The 24,451-nt window shown below is 42.5% G+C and overlaps 1 long non-coding RNA gene across 1 annotated transcript in view; it reads right to left on the bottom strand.

The window, feature by feature from the left end:
- LOC137539149 (uncharacterized) overlaps nt 1-24,409 on the bottom strand; it is a 91,701-nt gene extending 67,292 nt beyond the window's left edge. The window contains exons 1-2 of the long non-coding RNA XR_011024936.1: nt 24,326-24,409; nt 20,813-20,984 (exon numbers count right to left, since the gene is read on the bottom strand). This is a non-coding gene — a long non-coding RNA (uncharacterized lncRNA). The remainder of the gene's footprint in view (nt 1-20,812; nt 20,985-24,325) is intronic.
- Between the last annotated feature and the right edge of the window lie 42 nt (nt 24,410-24,451).

Here is a 24,451-nt window from a genome sequence, read left to right as displayed (position 1 = left end):
TGCTGTGCGCCAATCCGGACAGAAATGACGCAGGTTATTGGTAAATTGTGTCATTCTAGGCTTGTACAAAAATTCTGCCTATCATGCTCCGCAGGAGGTAAACACACCTACTTTTCAGGTAAGCCAGCCCCAAAACTCAGATGGTATAAAAGATCGAGCAGTCCCGACCCTCCCAGTTCTCCAAATTCCACGGACCAAGAGCTTTCTCGAGGCATGCGTTCCAAAGAGGACCAGGCACATGCCATATAAGGACTTTTGATATCAATGCCTGCATTTGAACTGGACTTTATTTGAGGAAATATCCCCACACAGACTGCATTCAGCTAAGTAAATTTTTCACAAATATTACCTTTTATTTTAAGCTTTGTGATTATATGTTAATTGGTGTATGTAAATGTGTGTAATGCATCTTTGTTATTAAAACGTTTAAAAATCGTTTAACGGTTATGACCTGTTCCTAAACATGCACAATCGTACTTGTTCCTCCGAAAACGTTACCTTGTGCTCTATAGTATCTTGTATCTCCAACCAATATGCTTGAATCGGGCACAGATAGACAGGTCTGGCGCTGATCCCTGCATACAGCTAAGGGTTAAGTTACAGTGTTCTCAGTGTGTTAATATAGTTTCAGTCATGCGCTGACTCGCACGTGGTGGCAAGCATTTGAATTGTATGTGTGTGGTGAATCCTTTGGAGTCAGAACACTTCTCTCAGCTAGTCGATTCATAGATTGCGAATCCACATTTGGACATCTATGCGCAAAGCGACAGCGAGACCGGGTTTCTGACTCTGAGCGATTGACCCAATCAAGGATCTGTCCTTGCGGTTCTAGACAAGCCCCACTAGGATCTAGCTTAGTAATGCCACGATATATTATATCCTGTATCCTGGAGGGGGGAGTTTCAAATACAGGTCCCGTAGCAATGTGATTTGGTAAAAATCCCCCATAGCATTGCATTAGCAAGAGCTTTCAAAATCTCTAGCATTTAAAAAGCTCTTGTAGTGTGAACGGGCCCTTAGCCCACTAGGATCTAGCCTATCCATGCACAGCAAACTAAATCCTGTGCTATAAGGGCACAAGGTCCCTTGCTCATTAGAATCTACCCTATCCATGCTAAGCAAGCTAAGTCCTATGCCATGAAGGCTCCGGGTCCCTTATCTCACTATGATTTAGCCTGTCCATTCAAAGAAAGTTAAATCCTGTGCCACAATGGCATTAGGTGATGGCCCCTTTGCCCACTAAGATCTAGCCTATCTATGTAAAGCAAGCTAGATCATGTGCCATGATTGCATTAGGTCCTGTAGCCCACCAGGATCTAGCCTGTCTATGCAAAGCAAGCTAGATCCAGGGCCATGAAGGCACCAGGTACCTTAGCCAGACTGGCTGGTTGCTGTTACATCATAATATTTGTATTGTTACATGTTGGATAAGGCCAGACTGTCAGGTGATGGTACAATGGACACATGATCAGCACCAGTTACAGGTGGTAATGTGAAACTCCAGTTTCTTAAAACAGAAGGAATTTGCCCTTTTCCCCTCACAGGAGCGAGATATAATACCATGATGAATCACTTAAATACAATCGGTATATATGCAGGTCAGGTGTACATTGCTCCTGTTTCTCACACAGCTGCCACTTCTACATTTTTTTTAAAGGAAATGTTCTTGTCCCCCATAGCTCTTTAGTTGTCTCTCTTTTTGGTTTAATATATAGATCTAGATAACCTAAAATGCTGTATGCATACTTGGAAAAATCAAGTGCATTACCTGACAGTGCTTTAGTCACATGATCTCTCTTTTACTAATATTTATTGGCAATACATTACTGCAATAAGTTCCATTATATTGCCCACCTTAGTATATGGTTCCTTATTACAATGCAGCCCACTATAGTGTCCCTTCATTATAGGCCTCATTATATTGTACTCATTAAATAATATCCTCAATTGTAATGTATCTAATTTTAATGACCCTATTATGGTGCTCCTCATAATAGTGCCCCTGGCTCCAGTGCTCCACATTTTAGTGCCTCCAGTTGCAGCGCTCCTTGTTTTATTGCCCCCAGGAATAGATTCTCCGTTATTGTATATGGACAGTCCAGACCTTTATTAAACGAAATTCCTCCCTGAATCTCAGTCCTGTTTGTCACATTTGCTAATTCTGAAGCAGAGCAGCTTTCTCGTTCTTCACAGTGCAGTACAATGCAAGCTTTACTTTGCTTCCAAACTTTTGGCCTTTTGAAGTTTTCCATCGATTTGTAAGAAAAAGTACGATTTATTTTTCTTTCAGAGCATAAAAGAGAGCAGAGAAGCTGATCTATTGCAGCGTGTTAGTGATATGTGTATAAGCAAAATCCTTCATTAGTGTAGCGGAGATGAAAGCTTTGGGGAAAAGAAACAGCCCGGGGTGAACAATCTCTCCGCAGCAGTTTACCAGTTTAATTAGATGTAATGTAAAATATATCTGCCAACGTCCACGAGTGATCGTGAATTTTGCAAGAATAAGAGGCAGAGAAAAACATTTTCAGGACGAAACACATTTGTTATTTCATAATCATAGCCTGTCTACCCTCAGCAAAATATCATAAATCATCTTTTGTTTGGCTCACTGCAGTCATCTGTATTCTGATTGGTTGCTGTGGGTTACTGCACATCGCTGGAAGCAGGCTGCATAGCGACAGATGCACTGTAGCCGCTACTGTCCTCTCTTCCCTGGTCTTCAGGCCTGGGCACATTTAGCCTGGGGTAGAAAACTGTTGTTGTGATGCACAAATATGAAGAGGCTGATATTTAAAACAACAATAGATTAGAACTTACTACTAGAGGTGGTCAATGAAATGCAAATAATTCCAAGGTGAAGCAGGATTATGCAATGTATTTATGCAAATGTATGCAGCTTGAAAATGGACCAAACAGCTTGGCTGCATTCCATTGGTCCTTTTTCAAGTTGCAGACTTGTGCATACATATTCATGTAATCTTGCATCAACTTTGAATTATTTGCTGTTCAACAACTATGACCTCAATATATAAAGCATTACCACATATGGTAATGCAGAAAACAGCTGACTTTACCAAGCACTTAAGAAAATGCCAACTTCCTATACTATTCAACATCAGGTGACACTGCTGTTGAACTGGATAGCAGGTTGTATGCTTCACTGTCTGGTGCTGATGTTCTTCATGCGCCACATGACTGAATGGCTGCTGCTGGGAGGTCTCCTCCGGGCACTATTGGGGGGGGGGGGGGGATCAATGCCTAGATTCAATGTAAGGTTTTTACCTTAATTTTATGTAGGTTCAGAGCCCCCCAGCAGCCCCTCCCCCCCCCAGTCTGAAGTATGTCCACCCGGCCCTTGACTGAAAAAGATTGGGGACCCCTGGTTTAATCACGTAGGTTCCTGTTTGAAGATGCGGAGGAACTAGTAGGGAAATCACCTAAGCAGGGCATGTTTAAAGTTTCTTGGAGTTGATCCAAGCTGTGGCAATTAAATAAAATGTTAAGAAAGAGTAATAAACAGATTCAGAGCAAGCAGAGGCAGTAAAACAAACATGTACATTCTAAAGGTGTACCGGGATACCTCTTACTATTGTAATGACCTCACTGCATAGACGGAACAGCTTGTAACAAAACAGACAGCTCTACACTTCTCTGCTGTTTCCGAACAAGTTTTTGTCTATTGAAGCGGGTACATTACCGAACTGCTACCGCACCTGTGAACATTTTTATGAATTAGCACACAAAAGTCGCACAGCCTTTTATGAATAGAGGCCTTTGTCTGTTGGGTTACAGAATCATTCTGCATGCCAACTCACACTTCTATGCTGTCGCTGCATGCACGCTTTGTATTAAAGGACAACTGAAGAGCGAGGTATAGGGAGGCTGCCATATTTATTTACTTTTAAGCAATAGAAGTTACCTGGCTGTCCTGCTGATCCTCTGCCTCTAATACTTTTAGCCATAGACCCTGAACAAGCATGCACATAGGTGCGTATTGTCAGATCTGACAAGATTAGCTGCATGCTTGTTTCTGGTGTGATTCAGGCACTACTGCAGCCAAATGGATCAGCAGGGCTGCCAGGAAACTGGTATTGCTCAAAAGGAAATAAATATAGCAGCCTCCATATTCTTCTCACTTCAGTTCTCCTTTAAAGTCTCTGCGCCATCTCCATAGCAGTTCACACTCATTATAATGCATGCGCTATGCAACACACACGGTGGGAATCCAGCCTAAATCCTCTACATAGCTTAACCTCACTATAACAGTACTTATGAATTAGTCCATTCACCATTCACTGTAACAGCAGAGGTGTGACTAAGCTTTCAGTGGTGATGGGATTTTGTGGCTGGCGGTGCTGTGATTTAACGGCTGGTGATACTCGACTGCGGCAGAGGTCAGGGGTGGGTTGCCCCAGCATATACCCCCCCCCCCCCTCCCCATGTAGTACTAGTGATGAAAAACAGACTTTTGTCAGAATTGATCAGAGACTACCCATTATCTGTTTATGGACTTTGTGTTTCTGGATGTTCTGGAATATTTATGTATCTAAGTTTTTTTTAAGAGTGAAGGACTTTGATTCTGTTCATTGGCACCTACACCTCCAGTGGCATAGCAATAGGGGATGCAGAGGTTGTGACTGCACCGGGCCCTTGGGCCAAGAAGGGCCCAGCAGGGGCCCTCCTACAACCGCATTATTCGCTCTCTATTGGTCCTGTGCTGGTAATGATGATGCGTTGAATAGTGCTAACCATTATCAAACTGTTCCCCACCCCCTGCTTGCACCTCTAATATTTTGGATGTCCTTAGCCACTTTCACCTTTTGGACATTTCTGATACGTCCAAAAGGATGCTACTGCGCTGCTGCGCGCTCTTGCACACAATCGCGTGCTCCCATGCCGCCACACAGCTTCCCTGCAGGCTCTTCAGTGTGTCAAACAATGATTTTCACAGCGTCCACCCTATGCACATCCCACACCAGCTCTCTAACCTTGATTTACTGTAATTACAGGAGTCTGACAGTTACAGGGTCCAGGAGCGCACAAAATAAAAATGGCAGTAATTGACTATAGGAATATACAGGCCTCTTGTCATTTCAAGAGTGTGCTTTAGGGAGTGGTACACGCTTAGGTGAAAGGCCAGGCATTGATTTGTGAGGGAAAACATCAATGTCAGGTATGGAAAGAAATGATGGTTACAGTTCAGCACAGGCAGGGGGGTTGGAGGTTTCAATTAGGGTTTTGTATATTCTTCTTATACTTAAAGGAACCTGAAGTGAGTAAAATTATTTAAAATAAACTCATGGCTTACATGCAAATGAAACAGTTTGCTGACCAGGAAGCTGTTATGGGGTAATGGCCATTTTTAAAATGGAGGAATGAGCATTCAATTGATCACAGTGGACAAACAGGACGCAGGAGAGGAGAAAGAGATTGAGGAGTAGACTACACGGGAGGTAAGTATGACCTGTGTATGGTTATTTTAACTTTTTATTTTCAGTTCAGGATCTCTTTAAATTACCACTACAGCAAAAAAAAAATGTAGAATTTAAAAGCACTTACAGAAAGTCGGTTGCTCATTCCAACTGCCAGAATAGTGTGCAAACAAGTAAAGAAAGTCCAGCTGGCATCTTTGTATAGATCATTTGCAGGGAGTCCCACTCCCAAAGGGTCTATTGAGAATTTTCCATGAGGAGATGTACTAGCTTGACAAAGCTTGTCAGATTTTTACTACCTGCTGTAAGTGACAGCCATATAGCAAAAATGAATTCATTTTCTATTTTACTCTTTGAGAACTGCAGTTCAATACTAAGCTGTGCAGAGGCGCCAAAAGAATAAAAGTATACTAAAAAGTTTAAAACATTCGGGTGGCGGCGGTGGACCGGTCACTCCAAAAAGGACACGATATTTGTCACTTGAAGAACATACGATTTAATTAAATACTCCACAATTAATTCGCAACGCGTTTCACGGGCACAATCCCGCTTCATCAGGCAATAGACAAACGGAGTATCACACGCTTGGCACCTCTGTGACACAGAGGTGCCAAGCGTGTTTTGGACGTCTAGCCGTGATACTCCATTTGTCTATTGCCTGATGAAGCGGGATTGTGCCCGTGAAACGCGTTGCGAATTAATTGTGGAGTATTTAATTAAATCGTATGTTCTTCAAGTGACAAATATCGTGTCCTTTTTGGAGTGACCGGTCCACCGCCGCCACCCGAATGTTTTAAACTTTTTAGTATACTTTTATTCTTTTGGCGCCTCTGCACAGCTTACTATCAGAGTTTTCCACCCTGGTGGAAGGGTGTTGTACCCTTTTTTCCTTCTACAAAGAGCGACATCTTAATCCTGAGTGGGGACAGGTCTAATCTCCCCACCTGCCTATACAGTGGTTGCCTGTGTGGTAACCCATGTTTGTGAGTATATTACTTACTTGTCAATCACATTTCTGGTTCCAGTACATACTACACTATATTGGGCTCTCGGTTTCTCCATTTTATCGCAGTTCAATACGTATGTGTTTACATGTATTTTACATTTTTAGTAAAGAAAAGAAACCCTTTAGGGAAAGTGAAGTGGTGGGGGTGTCTTGACACCCTGAAGACAAAAACAAAGACAACAGGAAACAGAGAACGAGAGCCCAGTAGTGCAGGATGTAAGGTCAAATGGAAAATTCAATAGGTACAGTTGTGTTCAAAATTATTTAACCCCCAATGCTGTAAAGGGTTTTAGGGAATTTAGTGTGAATTTGTAATTGTGTTCAGAATAAAATCTTACAAGGACTTTTTAAAGAACCAAATGCAACTAAAATGACATCAATTGTTTTTGTAATACAGCATTAAATGTTTTTTGAGGGATTTCTTCATTGACATAATTATTCAACCCCTTAAAGACTACCACTCTTAAGAACAGAGGTTCATTCAAGTGTTTTCGATCTGGCATTGAACACACCTGTGGATGTTAACGAGCAGCAATCAAGCATAATAAGCACCAATTAGGCAGATTTAAAATGACTGTGATACTCAGCTCCTTCTAGACATTTACTGGTGTGTTTACAAACATGGTGAAGTCAAGAGAATGGTCCAGGAAGACAAGAAAAGAGGTGATTTCTCTTCACAGGAAGGGCAATGGCTATAAGAAGATTGCAAAGATGTTACACATACCAAGAGACACCATAGGAAGCATCATTCGCAAATTCAAGGCAAAGGGCACTGTTGAAATGCTACCTGGTCGTGGCAAAAAGAAGATGCTGATTTCGACTGCTGTGCGCTACCTGAAGCGCAAAGTGGCGAAAAGTCCCCATGTGGTTGCTGAGGCAATGAAAAAAGATTTGTCAGATGCGGGTACTGAAGTTTCAGCTCAGACAATAAGGCGCACACTGCGTAATGAAGGCCTCCATGCCAGAACTCCCAGGCGCACCCCCTTGCTGTCTCCAAAGAATAAGAAGAGTCGACTGCAGTATGCCAAAAGTCAGGTGGACAAACCACAAACATTTTGGGATAGTGTCCTGTGGACTGATGAAACAAAATTAGAACTGTTTGGGCCCATGGATCAACGCTATGTTTGGAGGAAGAAGAACAAGGCCTATGAAGAAAAGACCACCTTTTCTACTGTGAAGCATGGCGGGGGGGTCAATCATGCTTTGGGGCTGTTTTACATCTGCAGGCACAGAGAAGCTTCAGTGTGTGCAAGGACCCATGAATTCTCTTCAGTACCAGGAGATATTGGATGAAAGCGTGATGCAGTCCGTCACAAACCTGAGACGTTAAACCTTTCAACAGGACAATGATCCCAAGCATACCTCCAAGTCCACTAGAGCATGGTTGCAGTTAAAGGCTGGAACATTTTGGAGTGGCCATCGCAGTCACCAGACTTAAATCCGATTGAGAACCTCTGCTGGGACTTAAAGAATGCAGTTGCAGCTCGCAAGCTAAGAATGTGACTGAACTGGAGGCTTTTGCCCATGAAGAATGGGCTAAGATGCCCGTAGATCGCTGCAAGACACTTGTGTCAAGCTATGCTTCACGTTTAAAAGCTGTTATAACTGGAATAGGATGTTGTACTAAGTACTAAGAATGAATGTCACTTGGGGGTTGAATAAAACTGATAATGATATGAGCACAGAAAATACATTTTTGGGTATTTCATTATAAATGTTATGTTATATTTGTCTGACTTTACAAGTGCCTCTTTGATTTAATTGTAAACAAGATGACTGAAATGATCAAAATCAATGTCAAACTGGCCAAAACACTCAATTTTAGTGGGGGATAATTTTGAACACAACTGTATAAAAGATACTCACAAAGGTGGGTTGCAGAGGGGCAACTGACCGCAGAAAGCAGGTGGAGATGATTAACCCGACTCCACTCGGGGTGGTCCAGCCGGACCCAGATGTGGTCACTCTCCTTGGAAAAAACTGAGGACAGTGCCACATATAGTAAAACCCCTCCAACGTGGTATGTTGGGGGTGATATAACACAATTTATGGTAAAAGAGGCGCCCAGGTGTGTATAAAATGTATAAAATGGATTAAAAACACAATAAAATAAAAGATTAGGTAGCTTGCCTCAATGACGAAATCTTTGAGTCAACAAAGAATAATTAATTGAGCACAGGCAACGCATCTCGTGAGTAACAGCCCACTTCCTCAGGCCAATACAAGTGCCGATTAGTAAAAGCTGTGACTCACGGGGCGTTGCCTATGCTTTACCACTTGAGGAACGCAGTGCTAAGCCCCCCTAAAGACCAGGCCTTTTTTCTTAAAAAGGGCCACTGCAGCTTTAAGGCCTCGCTGCAGGGCCGCACAACTCAGCACACAAGTGATTCCCCCTTCCTTTTCTCCCCACCAACAGAGCTTTTTGTTGGTGGGGTCTGATAGCTCCCCCAATGTTTGTTTGTTTTTTTATAAATATCTATTACATTATTTTTTAACTAAATGTAAATATTTTTTAAAATTTATTGTGTATCTGTCCCTCCCTCCCCCCACCAGCCAATCAGCTGTTATAGGCTTCGGCCTATGACAGCCGATCACTATCTTGTCTCCCAGGGGGACAGCCGTGTCACATGGCTTTTTGGGAAATTCTTTTTTTGACTTGTACCCAATATTCTCCTTATCATATGTACTAATTTTGGTAGCAATAGCATGTATGGGGGCTTTGCTATTAACCGTTAAAGTCGGCAAAAATGTAGCGAAATTGCACGGAAATTATGCGAAATTATAAAATATTACTATTACATACAAATTAATTACAATTATCTCTGAGATTTTGCATTATGATTACGATGCATAATTGTGAATTTTGCATATGCGAAATTTCGGCCCACCACTGAAAAGGACAACCCAGCATGCCCTGCAAGTTCCTTTTTTGAGTACCAAATTTTGTGTGTACTAAATAATAGACAGGTACACTGGGGAGTGATCATTTCTCAACAAGAAAAGGAATAGTGATTTTAACTTTTGGATTGCCTGGTTAGCATCCTTATTACTTGTTTACCAGATAAAAATATATATATATATTTGATTTTATGCCGGACAGTTACACTTTAACAGCCATTATTGTAGCAGTGGATTTGAAATAAGATAAAGCACAGGCCATTCATGTAAAACTAGATGGACTGTGACTAGAAATATACTAGCAGTAACTGGAGTAAATATTTTTTTTTTCAGCATAGGTTACAGTAGCTTGGAAGTGACAGGATACATGAAGCAAAGCACAAGCTCCTCCTGTGGACAGTGATTGGTCATTATTGGTAGCATTGACTTGGAAGTGATGTCACACACTAAACAAAACACAGGTTGGGACGATGACTGAAAATATATGAACACTAGTTTGAGTAAATGAAATTTCCAGTATCTTGGAACAAGTCAATTGAAATAAGGCTTGCCATAAATCCCTGGAATGAATAGCTGAACAGAAGGTTCAGAAGCTTTTTTTTCCACAGCAACGGCAGAGTTTCACTTTAAGGGGTTAACAACACCAGATTCCAGCCGTTTGTCCTCACCCAAAACTAAAATATTATATTTGGACTGGAAGTGATCATCAAAATATGAACCGTTGACTCAGACAGCTTTGCACCATTTTGTACACCCCTCGCTGGGACTGCATTGACAAGCCAACTCTCTAGAATTACAGCTAATTGCTTCCTTGTTGTTTAATGAGACTGTTCAGTGTACGGTTCCACTTCAGTTTGCATGTCAGCTTGGCCCAGAGACACGCACACCATTTGCGCGGCGCTTCGACGTCAGGAAAGCTGAAAGCCTTTTCCTCTTTCCTCGGCTCCCTTAGAAAGCAGAGAGAGACTAGGTCAACTTTGGTGCTAAATGCCTTTATAATTACCCCAGTAAATCAAAAATGTTAAAAGCAATTAAAAAGAATAACTCGCCTTCAGTCTGGTCTCAAAGCTGCTCCTGAAATTTCTTTCCTGATAAAAAATTAATGGTCTCCTCAGCCAAGTGTGTAATAATTGCATCGGCTAACTGTGAGCATAGACAGGTTTTTATATCTGAGGAGGTCCTGGAGACCGCTGGACTCGCGTGGTAAGGAGATCAATGGGCATGAAAAGTTTGAGCCTGTGTAAATTTCTGACAATATTTTATTTTTTTATCATATGTTTTCTGATCTAGTAGGGAAGCCGTTTTAAAAAAAACAAAAAAACTCACACTTATGAAAAATTGATGGTCCTGCCTACTGGTGTTCTTGTGAGGTATTTTTAACAGTAATGTTCAACCTTGAAAATAAGATTCCTTTGCTTGCGTGCACTTTATATTATAATGGTTAATGAGTATGTACATTCTCATTTCCACCTCAGTTCTGCTCGTTCCTGCACAAGGTAAATAGAGCAGAGCTGAGGAAAAGACAACAAACACAAAATTTTGTGACAAAGTCTCCACTGGATGATATTTGCATAGCTTTTGTTTGGGTTGTTGCTGAGTCCACCACTCCAGCAGCCCCCGCCCCCATATAATTTATCTCAGCATTATAAAAGCAGCTGTTTTCCCTAAGATTAGAGATGTCGCAAATATCAAATTTTCTGCAAATGTTCAGGCAAATTTTAAAACCTACAGGGACTGTTTCTGGCCACAAAAGTGATGGAAAAGTTGTTTCAAGGGGTCTAACACCTGGACCGTGGCATGAAGGAGAAGGATCCATGCAAAAAGTCCCACCAATAATTATGGAGTTGACGCAGTCGAGTTTTAACCCTAAAGGGCAGAAATCATAGTACATTCCTACAAATAATGCACTGGAGTGGTACTCTGCCTGCAACTTAATAGAAGTAGTGTGCACTGCTCTGGGTGTCAGTGGGCTGTGGAGTGTCAAACACAAAATAAAAAAACAGGAGACCGATGTACTAACCTTCAAAATGGCTATTTGGGGTGCTTTCAGCAAGTAGTCAGTGAGGAACAAGAACACAGGCCTAGCTAATGCTTTCCTAATTCCTACCTATGGGCAGCAAGTCTGACTCTGCTCTCACTAACAGTAGCAAGCAGAGAATGAATCTAATATGGCCACCACAACTGCTTTTTAATAGGGGGGTGGGGGGTCCAGGAGGGGGTGGTATCTGATTGGCTGCCATGTGTCTGCTGACTGTCAGGTAAGGGGTCAAAGTTTTGCTCCATGATGATGTATAGGGGCGGGGCGAACACGCCAAATGTTCACAGTTCGACGAGAACGCAAACACAAAATTCACCGGTAACTGTCCGCCGGCAAACCGTTTGGGCCATCTCTATCTTAGATAGGTAAATATAACATTGCAAATTATCCATTTTTAAGACCTGAATGAACTGTTACTCCTTCTGAGGATCTTTTTTTCATTGCAACATTTCCTTACATCTCTTCCTCTTGAGCAAGTTCCATTTTACATCCCGGTTCAGAAGCATAACCATGTCCAACCCTGCTGTGTCTCCATCCAGACCTTTGCACACTTCCAGCCACCCTGCTCATGCCTCCCTCAAGCTTCTGGTGACTTCATTTCCTGATCTCTGCAACAGCATAAAAGCCTCATACATATGCTAGATGAATCTTGTCCAATAAGGCCAGTAGGGACGGGCTCTGCGCTGAGAATCTAGTGTGTGTACAGTGGCCTCAATGCATCACTGCAGAGTGAGGCTAGATGTTTCGGACCACAGCCAGTCCTGGTGACATAGTATAGGTGTTTATTGACAATGCAATCTTGATTATAGAAATGTGTTTATTTTTAAATCAATGTAGAAGAAGGATGACCTGACTTAATACACTTTGAATGGATATTTTAGGTAGACCCTCATGCAAGGGCATTGTTAGAAATCATGGGGCCCCATAGCAAAATTGGAAGCCCCCCAAAATTATTAGGCACCTTTGTGTAGCCAGATTTAACCCCCCTCCCAAGTTTAGTATAAGTAGTCAGATGTGACACCTTCTTCTCCCCCCTCCCCCCCATACAGTGTAGGAATGTAAGTGCAGAGGAATGGGAACTCACCTCTTTCAGCAATCTAGCATCTCCATACATCTCATCTCTATGACTACAGTGCTCCCTCTTGTCACATGACCCAATGTCATCCTTGTAACAACCACCATTGCCACACAGAACAGGCCTCCTGGTTACGGGACCCATAGCCACCCCTATAGCTGCTACAGTGATCCCTACGCCAGTGCCCTTGTACTACTATACAGTCGTACTAGTAGCAGATAGGGAAATAGTGACCCACTACAGGGTCTCTTTAAATGAAAAGTACACCTACACTTTTGTGGCATTCATGTATAAATATATTTTTCAGTATAATGTTTGCTGTTGTCTAATAAACAAATGACCATCCTGGAAGATCGCATCCCAGGAGGCTGCCTAACCTCTATCTGCCTCAGAAGCAACAATACTTTAAACATTAATTGCTTTCTAGAGCCAAGTCATTTTATTTATTTCAATTATGTGCTGAGTCTGATCCATGCTTCTTCATGATTACCCACAATCCCTTTGGTGTTACATTTAATTAAAAATGATTCAGTTATTTTGAGATCTCTCTCGCCAGCCTTAGCAGTCTCTTTTTTTTTATTTTATGCTGAACTTAAATAGCACCATTAGTCTCAGTAGATATAACGCTATTATCTCAAAGGTAGCTAGGATGTATCAAAATAAATCCATTTAAAATAAGCAAGTTGTTCATGTGATCATTTCACAGTCATAGGCTAGCAGTTTAGCACAAGCGGTGCACAGAAATCATTTGCGGATCTGTTTTTTTTTTCTGTGCAATACATTTTCCATAAAAGCACTACATATTTTCCATACAGCTGCAGAACAAAGGCTGGTCTACAATCCATGTCTACAAGCCCATTACACTGCTTACCGTAACAGTTAATAGTAGTGCAGCAAAAAAAATGGGTGCCCGGCTATTTAGGCAGTTAGTTTATTCTAAATAGGCTTGGTAGCTTCAGTTCCCATAGCGGGCACATATTTATGGCCGCGGTGAATTATTAGTTGTTGGGGATTGAGCTGGTTATTAGTTGCGGGGGAGGGGGTTTATTAGTTGCCCGGGGGAGTGTATTAGTTGCTTGGCGGAGGGTTATTAGTTGCTGAGCGCGAGGTTATTAATTGACTGGGTTGGGTGGGTTATAAGTTGCCCGTGTGGAGGGTTATTAGTTCTGGGGGGGTATTAGTTGCTTGGGGGAGGGTTATTAGTTGCCCGAGGGGGAAGTTATTAATTGACTGGGTGGGGTCGGTTATTAGTTGCCCGGGCGAATGGTTATTAGTTGCGGGGGGGGGGGTTATTAGTTGCTTGGGGGAAGGTTTATTAGTTGCTTGGGGGAGGGTTATTAGTTGCCCGAGGGGGAGATTATTAATTGACTGGGTGGGGTGGGCTATTAGTTGCCCGGGGGGAGGGTTATTAGTTGCTTGGGGGAGGGTTATTATTTGCCCAGGGGGAGGTTATTAATTGATGGGGGTTATTAATTGCCTGGGGGAGAGTTATTAGTTTCGTGGGGAGGGTTATTAGTTGCCTGGGGGAGGTTATTAATTAACTGGGGGTTATTAGTTGCCCTGGTGGACGGTTATTAGTCGCGGTGGAAGGGAGTTAGAGCGGTTTTCCTTCCTACATCTCTGGAAGAGGGTTATTACAGTTGTGTTCAAAATTATTTAATCCCCAATGCTGTAAAGGGTTTTAGGGAATTTAGTGTACATCTGTAATTGTGTTCAGAATGAAATCTTACAAGGACTTTTTAAAGATCCAAATGCAACTAAAATGACATCAATTGTTTTTGTAATACAGTATTAAATGTTTTTTTTTTGTGATTTCTTCATTGACACAATTCAACCCCTTAAAGACTACCACTCTTAAGAACAGAGGTTCATTCAAGTGTTTTCGATCAGGTATTGAAAACACCTGTGGATGTTAACGAGCAGCATAATAAGCACCAATTGGGCAGATTTAAAATGACTGTGATACTCAGCTCCTTCTAGACATTTACTGGTGTGTTTACAAACATGGTGAAGTCAAGAGAATGGTCCAGGAAGACAAGAGAAGAGGTGATTTCTCTTCACAGGAAGAGCAATGGCTATAAGAAGAATGCAAAGATGTTAAACATACCAAGAGACACCATAGGAAGCATTCGCAAATTCAAGGCAAAGGGCAATGTTGAAACGCTACCTGGTCGTGGCAAAAAGAAGATGCTGACTTCGACTGCTGTGCGCTACCTGAAGCGCAAAGTGGAGAAAAGTCCCCATGTGGTTGCTGAGGAACTGAAAAAAGACTTGTCAGATGTGGATACTGAAGTTTCAGCTCAGACAATAAGGCGCACACTGCGTAATGAAGACCTCCATGCCAGAACTCCCAGGCGGTGCCCCTTGCTGTCTCCAAAGAATAAGAAGAGTCGACTGCAGTATGCCAAAAGTCAGGTGGACAAACCACAAAAGTTTTGGGATAGTGTTCTGTAGACTGCTAATGAAACAAAATTAGAACTGTTTGGGCACATGGATCAATGCTATGTTTGGAGGAGGAAGAACAAGGCCTATGAAGAAAAGAACACCTTGCCTACTGTGAAGCATGGCGGGGGTCAATCATGCTTTAGGGCTGTTTTGCTTCTGCAGGCACAGGGAAGCTTCAGCGTGTGCAAGGTACCATGAATTCTCTTCAGTACCAGGAGATATTGGATGAAAATGTGATGCAGTCCATCACAAACCTGAGACTTGGGAGACGTTGGACCTTTCAACAGGACAATGATCCCAAGCATACCTCCAAGTCCACTAGAGCATGGTTGCAGATTAAAGGCTGGAACATTTTGGAGTGGCTAGAGTTGAGCCGAAATTTTCGTAATTTCGTATTACTATAATTACGCATGCGAAATTTGCGATTACGATGCGAAATTAGCGTAGCGAAATTGCCATTAAAATCGTAATTGAAAATACCGTAAGCGTAATTTTCAATGCGAAATTTCGCGTTTCGTTCATGCCATAATTTCTCATTAAACGCTACCGTAATTTCGCGTTAAACCGTAATGCTCTGTATAATATAAAAAAGCCGCCGACTTTAAGGGTTAATAGCAAAGCCCCCTTAAATGCTAAGAGCCTCAAATTTGGAGAATATATTAAGGAGATCAGGAGGAATAAGAGGAAAAAACATTTTTCAAAAAGACCTTATAGTTTTTGAGAAAATCGATGTTAAAATTTCAAAGTAAAAATGTATACATTTAAAAACCCACCGACTTTAACGGTTAATAGCAAAGCCTGCTTAAAGTTTAGGAACACCAAATTCCTAGGGTGTATTAAGGGGATCAGTGGGAATAAGAGGAAAATTTTTTTTTTCAAAAAGACCTTATAGTTTTTGAGAAAATCGATTTTTAAGTTTCAAGGGCAAAAATGTCTTTTAAATGCGGAAAATGTCAGTTTTTTTTGCACAGGTAACAATAGTGTATTATTTTCATAGATTCCCCCAAGAGGGAAGAGTTTTACTTACTTCGTTCTGAGTGTGGGAAATATAAAAAAAAAACGACGTGGGGTCCCCTCTCCCAGACCTCTTTAACCCCTTGTCCCCAATGCAGGCTGGGATAGCCAGAATGCGGAGCACCGGCCGCGTGGAGCTCCGCACCCTGACTATACCAGCCCGCATGGTCCATGGATTGGGGGGTCTCGGAAGGGGAGGGACAGCCAAGCTTTCCCCTCCCCCTCCGAGCCCTTGTCCAATCCAAGGACAAGGGGCTCTTCTCCACCTCCGATGGGCGGTGGAGGTGGAGGCCGCGATTTCCTGGGTGGGGGGTTCATGGTGGAATCTGGGAGTCCCCTTTAAAAAGGGGTCCCCCAGATGCCCACCCCCCCTCCCAGGAGAAATGAGTATAGAGGTACTTGTACCCCTTACCCATTTCCTTTAAGAGTTAAAAGTAAATAAACACACAAACACATAGAAAAAGTATTTTAATTGAACAAAAAACATAACCACGAAAAAAGTCCTTTAATATTCTTAATTAACCATTAATACTTACCTGTCCCTTTAAATAAATGATCCCACGCAATATCCTCGGAAATGTTCTATCAGTTACAATGTAACAAAGTTATTACAATGTAACAACTTTGTTACATTGTAACTACGCCGCACCCGACGTCACTCGCCGCTCACCCGCCGCACGGACCCGACAGAGCTCTGAGCTATATAGCTCAGAGCTCTCTAAGCATCTTTGTATTTGGGCTCCAAGGAGCCCCATTGGTCCTTAGCAGACCAATGGGGTTCCTTCTGATTTGAAGAAACCCCATTGGTCTGCTAAGGACCAATGGGGCTCCTTGGAGCCCAAATACAAAGATGCTTAGAGAGCTCTGAGCTATATAGCTCAGAGCTCTGTCGGGTCTGTGCAGGACGCTAAGTCCCCGCCGGCTCCGCTGCCCTCCCCGCCTCTCCCACATGTCACCCACATGTCACCCACATGTCACCCACATGTGGGTGACATGTGGGTGACAGATGTGGGCGGGGTGGACAGCGGGAGCCGGCGGGGACTTAGCGTCCTGCAAGGACGCGTAAGTGTATGCGGCGGCTGAGCGGCGAGTGATGTCGGGTGCGGCGTAGTTACAATGTAACAAAGTTGTTACATTGTAATAACTTTGTTACATTGTAACTGATAGAACATTTCCGAGGATATTGCGTGGGATCATTTATTTAAAGGGACAGGTAAGTATTAATGGTTAATTAAGAATATTAAAGGACTTTTTTCGTGGTTATGTTTTTTGTTCAATTAAAATACTTTTTCTATGTGTTTGTGTGTTTATTTACTTTTAACTCTTAAAGGAAATGAGTAAGGGGTACAAGTACCTCTATACTCATTTCTCCTGGGAGGGGGGGTGGGCATCTGGGGGACCCCTTTTTAAAGGGGACTCCCAGATTCCACCATGAACCCCCCACCCAGGAAATCTCGGCCTCCACCTCCACCGCCCATCGGAGGTGGAGAAGAGCCCCTTGTCCTTGGATTGGACAAGGGCTCGTAGGGGGAGGGGAAAGCTTGGCTGCCCCTCCCCTTCCGAGACCCCCCAATCCATGGACCATGCGGGCTGGTATAGTCAGGGTGCGGAGCCCCACGCGGCCGGTGCTCCGCATTCTGGCTATCCCAGCCTGCATGGGGGACAAGGGGTTAAAGAGGTCTGGAAGGGGGGACCCCACGTTGTTTTTTTTTTATATTTCCCACACTCAGAACGAAGTAAGTAAAACTCTTCCCACTTGGGGGAATCTATGAAAATAATACACTATTGTTACCTGTGCAAAAAAAACTGACATTTTCCGCATTTAAAAGACATTTTTGCCCTTGAAACTTAAAAATCGATTTTCTCAAAAACTATAGGGTCTTTTTGAAAAAAAAATGTTCCTCTTATTCCCACTGATCCCCTTAATATACCCTAGGAATTTGGTGTTCCTAAACTTTAAGCAGGCTTTGCTATTAACCGTTAAAGTCGGCGGGTTTTTAAATGTATACATTTTTACTTTGAAACTTTAACATCGATTTTCTCAAAAACTATAAGGTCTTTTTGAAAAAAAAAATGTTTCCTCTTATTCCTCCTGATCTCCTTAATATATTCTCCAAATTTGAGGCTCTTAGCATTTAAGGGGGCTTTGCTATTAACCCTTAAAGTCGGCGGCTTTTTTATATTATACGGAGCGTTACGGTTTAACGCGAAATTACGGTAGCGTTTAATGCGAAATTACGGCATGAACAAATACCCATTGTAATGCGAAAATTACGCGAAAATTACGCTTACGCGAAATTTTGCGAAATCCTTCTTCATTACGATTATGTACTTTCGGCCATAATCGTAATTACACTAATTACGCGAAATTTCGCGAAATCGTAATTAGGTCATTACACTCATCTCTAGGAGTGGCCATCGCAGTCACCAGACTTAAATCCGATTGACAACCTCTGGTGGGACTTAAAGAAAGCAGTTGCAGCGCGCAAGCCTAAGACTGTGACTGAACTGGAGGCTTTTGCCCATGAAGAATGGGCTAAGCTACCCGTAGATCACTGCAAGACACTTGTGTCAAGCTATGCTTCACGTTTAAAAGCTGTTATAACTGGAAAATGATGTTGTACTAAGTACTAAGAATGAATGTCACTTGGGGGTTGAATAAAACTGATAATGATGTGAGCACAGTAATGACATTTGTGGTTATTTCATTATAAATGTTATGTTATATTTGTCTGACTTACAAGTGCCTCTTTGATTTAATTGTAAAGAAGTTGACTTAAATGATCAAAATCAATGTCAAACTGGCCAAAACACTCTTTCAGTGGGGGATGAATCATTTTGAACACAACTGTAGTTGTTCGGGGTGGGTTTTTAGTTACCCAGGGAAAGGTTATTAGTTGTTTGGGGGAGGGGGAGGGTTATTAGTTGCCCGGGGGAGTCATTAGTTGCAGGGGTGTTATATGTTGCCTGGGGGAGGGTTAATAGTTGCCCAGGGAGATGGATATTGACTGGGGGGAGGGTTATTAGTTGCCTGGGGAAGGGTTATTAGTTGCCTGGGGTGAAGTTATTAATTAACTGGGGGGGGGGGGGGTTATTAGTTGCCCGGGTGGAGGATTATTAGTTGCAGGGGGAAGGTTATTAGTTGCCGGCGGGGAGGGTTATTAGTTGCCCGATTGGGCATTAGTTGCGGGAGAGGGTTATATGTTGCCTGTGGGGAGGGTTATTAGTTGTTTAGGGGGGGGGGGTTATTAGTTACCTGGGGGGAGGTTATTAGTTGCCGGGGGGAGGGTTATTAATTGCCCGGGGGGGTCATTAGTTGCGGCCTGCTGGGGAGGGTTATATGTTGCCTGCGGGGAGGGTTGTTAGTTGTTTGGGGGAAGGTTATTAGTTGCCGGGGGAGAGTTATTAGTTGCCGGGGGGTGCTGTGTGAGAGAAGGGAGAGGTTAGGTCATAGTGAAATATCGGCAAATATTGCCGATATTTCATTATATCAATTAGGTTGTAGAACATCAGTAAATTTCCAATATTCTACTACCGCAATAAATGCTCATTTACCGTTTTGTTTTTTATTTTTACGTTTAATGCCCGCGACGTTTTCAAATGTATGCCCGCTTAGAGCTAAAACTACACTTGAAGCTAGTCATACACAGGTCAATAATTCTGTAAATGCTCCATTCCTACACAATCAAAAATTGAATGAGGTATAGTAACTTATGTACCCCACTCAATGAGATTTTAAATATTGAACAGCATTGATATTTTAAGCATCATGCTGTCTGGGTAGGGCTTCCATAGGGGTAAACTAGGTAATTACCCAAGGCCCCATAGCTGGCTGAGTGGGCTCTGGGTCCCCCCGCTTAAATAGATGATTGTGCCCTCAGGACCCAATGTGCTGCAGACTCTTCTCACCTGTCTGCCCAGTGCACTGCAATTTTGTTCCTTTACCATCCTTTCTCCATACTCGTGGCCTCTCTGTCTTATTGACCAGCTGGCATGTTATATACATATGTACATGTCTTTGGGAAATGTAGAAGAGGTGCTAGCAACGACAGAGACAGAAGGATGCGAAAGGAAGGGTAGGTGCAGGCCAGACCAGTGAGACCACACCCCTGAACTCTGCAGCGAATAGGAGTGAGGGGGTTGTGGTAGCCTAATGCTATCATGCTATCTGGGGGTGGGGTGAGTCACACCACCCAATCCTGCTATCTGGGGGTGGGGAAGAAAAATTACCACCTGCTGCTGCTATCTGGGGAAGGTTGGCAAAGGCCACCTAATCCTTCTATTCATGGGGAGAACACAAGCCACCTAATCCTTATATTCTGGGAGGCGCACCTAACCACCCAAACCTTCCATTCGAGGAGGGGAAGGGAAACAAAGACCGACTTATAATAATATCTGGTGGGGCACCTTATACTGCTATATCGGGGGGGGGGGGGGTCAGAGGGGCCCCATATTGACTTTTTCCTAGGGTTCCCTTTTATCTAGTACTGGCCCTGCGTCTGGGACACCTATTGAATAATTGTACTCAACCCACATTTTCTATTTCTATTAGGCACAAGGACAATCATCCTCTCAGTCTAAAACCATTTGCTCCCCTTGGCTCAGATCCTGGCAAAGCCATGGCTCACAGTCATCCTTATTTCTCCTTCCCATTGGTTTCAAAGAATTTGCATTTGTCAACAAAATTTTGACAAAACGAAGATAATTTCCCCCTTGCCTAACGATTACCTGCATAGGGCTGGAAGCACTTTGAGGACGATGCAAGTGGCTGGAGATAACAGGGAAAGGAGATGGAGTATAGACAGCCAGTGTTGTGAAATTTTAGAACATCCCAGATACAAAAAAACACCTTCATTTTTAAGAATATTTCTATGAAGGTAAATTCTAGGAATGGAGTTACTCACCATCGATATCCTAGGACTTGTAACATGAAATGTCTAAGCCTCAGGAAATGTTATTTCAGCAAAAGCTCATCAAAACTCTGCGATGGGGGTAATGTAGTAAATCAAAAGCTATACTTAGGTCCACAGGAATTATGTCACATTTTCTTTCCTTTGGCGATGACAGATGGCATTTCTATTTAAAGAAATAGACTTTCAGAGGCAAAAGGGAAAAAAATCACTTACCTCAACAGTGCTGGAAATGGTCTTGGCTATTATTTAAAGTGCGACTATTAAATAATATCTATAAACTGCCATAAAAGCATCACATGACTTCACATCCCATTACACTGCAGGCAAATTACACCCATCTGTACCACACAGAGAACTACAGAGTGTGAACTGCAAAACTAAATCAATCTTTTAGCTAGATATGTACTTTAAAGGGAGAAAAGACATGTGAATTGTAAATGTCAAGCTCCCTGAAGACTTCTTCATTCCCCGGTGCGCCTCACATAAAGTCATATGAAAAAAAAATTGGGAACCCTTCTTAAAGGGAATCCGAGGTGGGGATATTTCTTAAACGAAAATATGCTACCTGATCCATGGGGCTGGCCGGATCAGGTAGCTGCAATCCCCGTGGGGTCACGATGCGGGGAGCGCTGCTCTGTGTGTCTCACACATAGAGCAGCATGCAGGGAGGTGGGGGAGCAGCCGAGAAGAGAAAGAGCTGCCCAATGGCAGCTGTGGAAGGAGCATTCGGAACACCCCTGGTGTGCGTTTAGCAGGAGATCGTCTCCTGCTAGGGAAACCCTCTACCCTTCGAGATTTCTTACAATCTGAATGTCTACAATTTCAGGGGGGTCAAAACGTGGCACGGGGGGCAGAGAGCAGCACACAGGGGACACAGAGGCATGTCATTGGCCAGGAAACCATCCTATGTGTCCCATCTGCCCCCTCCTGTGCCACCTCGGGTTCACTTTAAGTTTTTTAGGTTTTTTTGTGTATCTTTAGCTCCCCTTTCGGAGTAGCAAATTCCTTTTAATATATGCATGCTCTATAGAAAAAGTATGCATGCCGTGAAAGTACATTTATTGGATTATCATAAAATACTATGCAATATTCATCATAACAAAATTAGACAGGTGCATAAATGTGGGCCCCCAAGAGAGATATGAAACCAATACCAAGTTAAGCTTCCTAACAGCCTCTAGATGCCTCCTGCAGCTTTTGAAGAGTGTCTGGATTCTGGACGGAGGTGTTTTTCTACCAATCTTCCATAAAAAAGTCTCCAAGTTAAATTTAACGGCTGGCGAGCGCCAAGCAGTGACTTAACTATCTTGCCCCCCCCCCAGCAAATTTTAATGGGGCACCCCATAGTTCACACCCTTTCCCTTGCCAACCTTTTCTGACCCTCACAGCCTGGGGGCCCATCTTCATGAAACAATTGTGGCAGTCGTAATCTTTTACACCCATTACTTGTGTAGCCACAAAAACACCTGATCTGAAGGTTGGACTCCTGTATTGGAGGGAGTGGAGGAGAATAGTAGTTGGGGGCCCAAACTGCTCTGACTTTCAACACCTTTCATACAGATGTAAACTGTGCAAAGCAGAACGAATTACAGATACACATCTGCAGCAAGATGTTTTTACCGGTCTTTGGAGGTGATCTGTAACCATTCTCACAATTTTCTGCATATGCTGCTCTTGTTTATTTCTTTGCCTGACAAACATGAATTTAACAGCAACTGTGCCTGTGACCTTCCATTTCTGATTGTATTCCTAAGGGCCTGTTTCCACTACATGCAGATTGGATGCAGATTGGATGCAGACAAACTGACTCCAATAAATGCCTATGGGCCTGTTTCCACTACACGCAGATTGGATGCAGAATGGATGCAGACAAACTGACTCCAATAAATGCCTATGGGCCTGTTTCCACTACACGCAGATTGGATGCAGAATGGATGCAGAAAAACTGACTCCAATAATTGCCTATGGGCTGGTTTCCACTAAATGTGATTTTTCTGATGCAGATGTTCCCATAGGCATTCATTGGAGTCAGTTTTTCTGCATCCATTCTGCATCCAATCTGCGTGCAGTGGAAACAGGCCCTTACAGTTGACTCTGACAGTTTAAAGAGAAACTCCAACCTAGAATTGAACTTTATCCCAATCAGTAGCTGATACCCCCTTTTACATGAGAAATATAATGATTTTCACAAACAGACCATCAGGGGGCGCTGTATGACTGATTTTGTGCTGAAACCCCTCCCACAAAAAGCTCTGAGTACCGCGGTACTCTGGGCAAACTGCCACAATGTAACAATGTTCACAGACAGGAATTAGCTGTTTACAGCTGTCTCTAACAGCCAAAACAGCTAGGAGCAGCTACATAACCTGCCCACAGTAAAAATGTCACTATGTAATAAATGTCAGAATGTAAATCGGGGAGAGGAAAGATTTTACAATGAGCAAACACTGACTAAATCATTTATACATAATTATGGTAAAAAATGAAGCACTTTTTTTGCTACATTATTTTCACTGGAGTTCCTCTTTAAACTTCTGAGATAGCTTTCTGTAGCCTCCCCCTAAACCATTAAACTAAACAATCTTTGTTTTCAGATCTTTGGAGAGTTGCTTTGAGGATCCAATGCTATCACTCTTCAGAGGCGAGTCAAAGTGAAGCACAGCTTGCAAATGGCCACCTTACATACCTTTTCTCATGACTGGACACATGTGTCTATGAAGTTCAAGGATTAATGAGCCTATCCAAACAATTTGGTGTGTCAAGTAATTAATCCCGTGTAGACTAACTGTGTTTATTTTTTATTTTTTTAAAATTCTCTTTATAGGGCTTGTACAGTCAAACAATTGCATAATTCACTATTCCTTCTGTAGCCTTCACTGATTCCTGATATGACCCAAGGAAACACTTGCCACCTAGTGGTAGGTAACTGTACTAAATGTGTGCTAGTTTCACAGTTAACTTTTGTTTTCTTATAATCCCTAATGATCTCTTGCACAGAAATCCCCAAACAGATCCTATTGCTCTGAGGTCTATGCATACACGTACTAGGTGAGGCTGCTCTTTTAAATGTGTTCAAATATAATTAACACAAAACGGTGTCAGAAATGAAGATCCATCAGCAAGTTATTAACAACAGATGAAGCATATGATCACTCTAATGTAAAATATACCGGTGAGCCGACAGAACACTGCCGTTACTAAGCAACAAAGGCCGCTTTGCAAACTTTAAAGTTGAAATCAATAGAGACAGAACAAAGCACCAAAGGAACAGTGAACAACGATTAGCCAATCAAACGGTAATCGTGGCTTGAATCTGTTGCCATACACTGTCCAATTACTGCTAATGATGCAAACAATCTGAGCATTGCGGGTGATAATCAGATAAAGTATAAAATAAGATAAAGGGAATTACGGTATATTGAGGGACAGGTTTATGTTAAATACATGCTTAATTAAAGATTAAAGAGAATCTGTACTCTAAAATTCTTACAATAAAAACCATACCATTCTATTCATTATGTTTTCCTGGGCCCCTCTGTGCTGTTTCTGCCACTCCCTGCATCATATTTTGGAGATTGCTTTTGAAATAAATACAGTTGTAAAATTAACAGCTGAATTTGGCCTGGTCAT

The sequence above is a fragment of the Hyperolius riggenbachi genome, chromosome 11, assembly GCF_040937935.1.
Source record: "Hyperolius riggenbachi isolate aHypRig1 chromosome 11, aHypRig1.pri, whole genome shotgun sequence".
Taxonomy (NCBI): domain Eukaryota; kingdom Metazoa; phylum Chordata; class Amphibia; order Anura; family Hyperoliidae; genus Hyperolius; species Hyperolius riggenbachi.
This window is presented reverse-complemented; position numbering and strand designations above follow the sequence as displayed.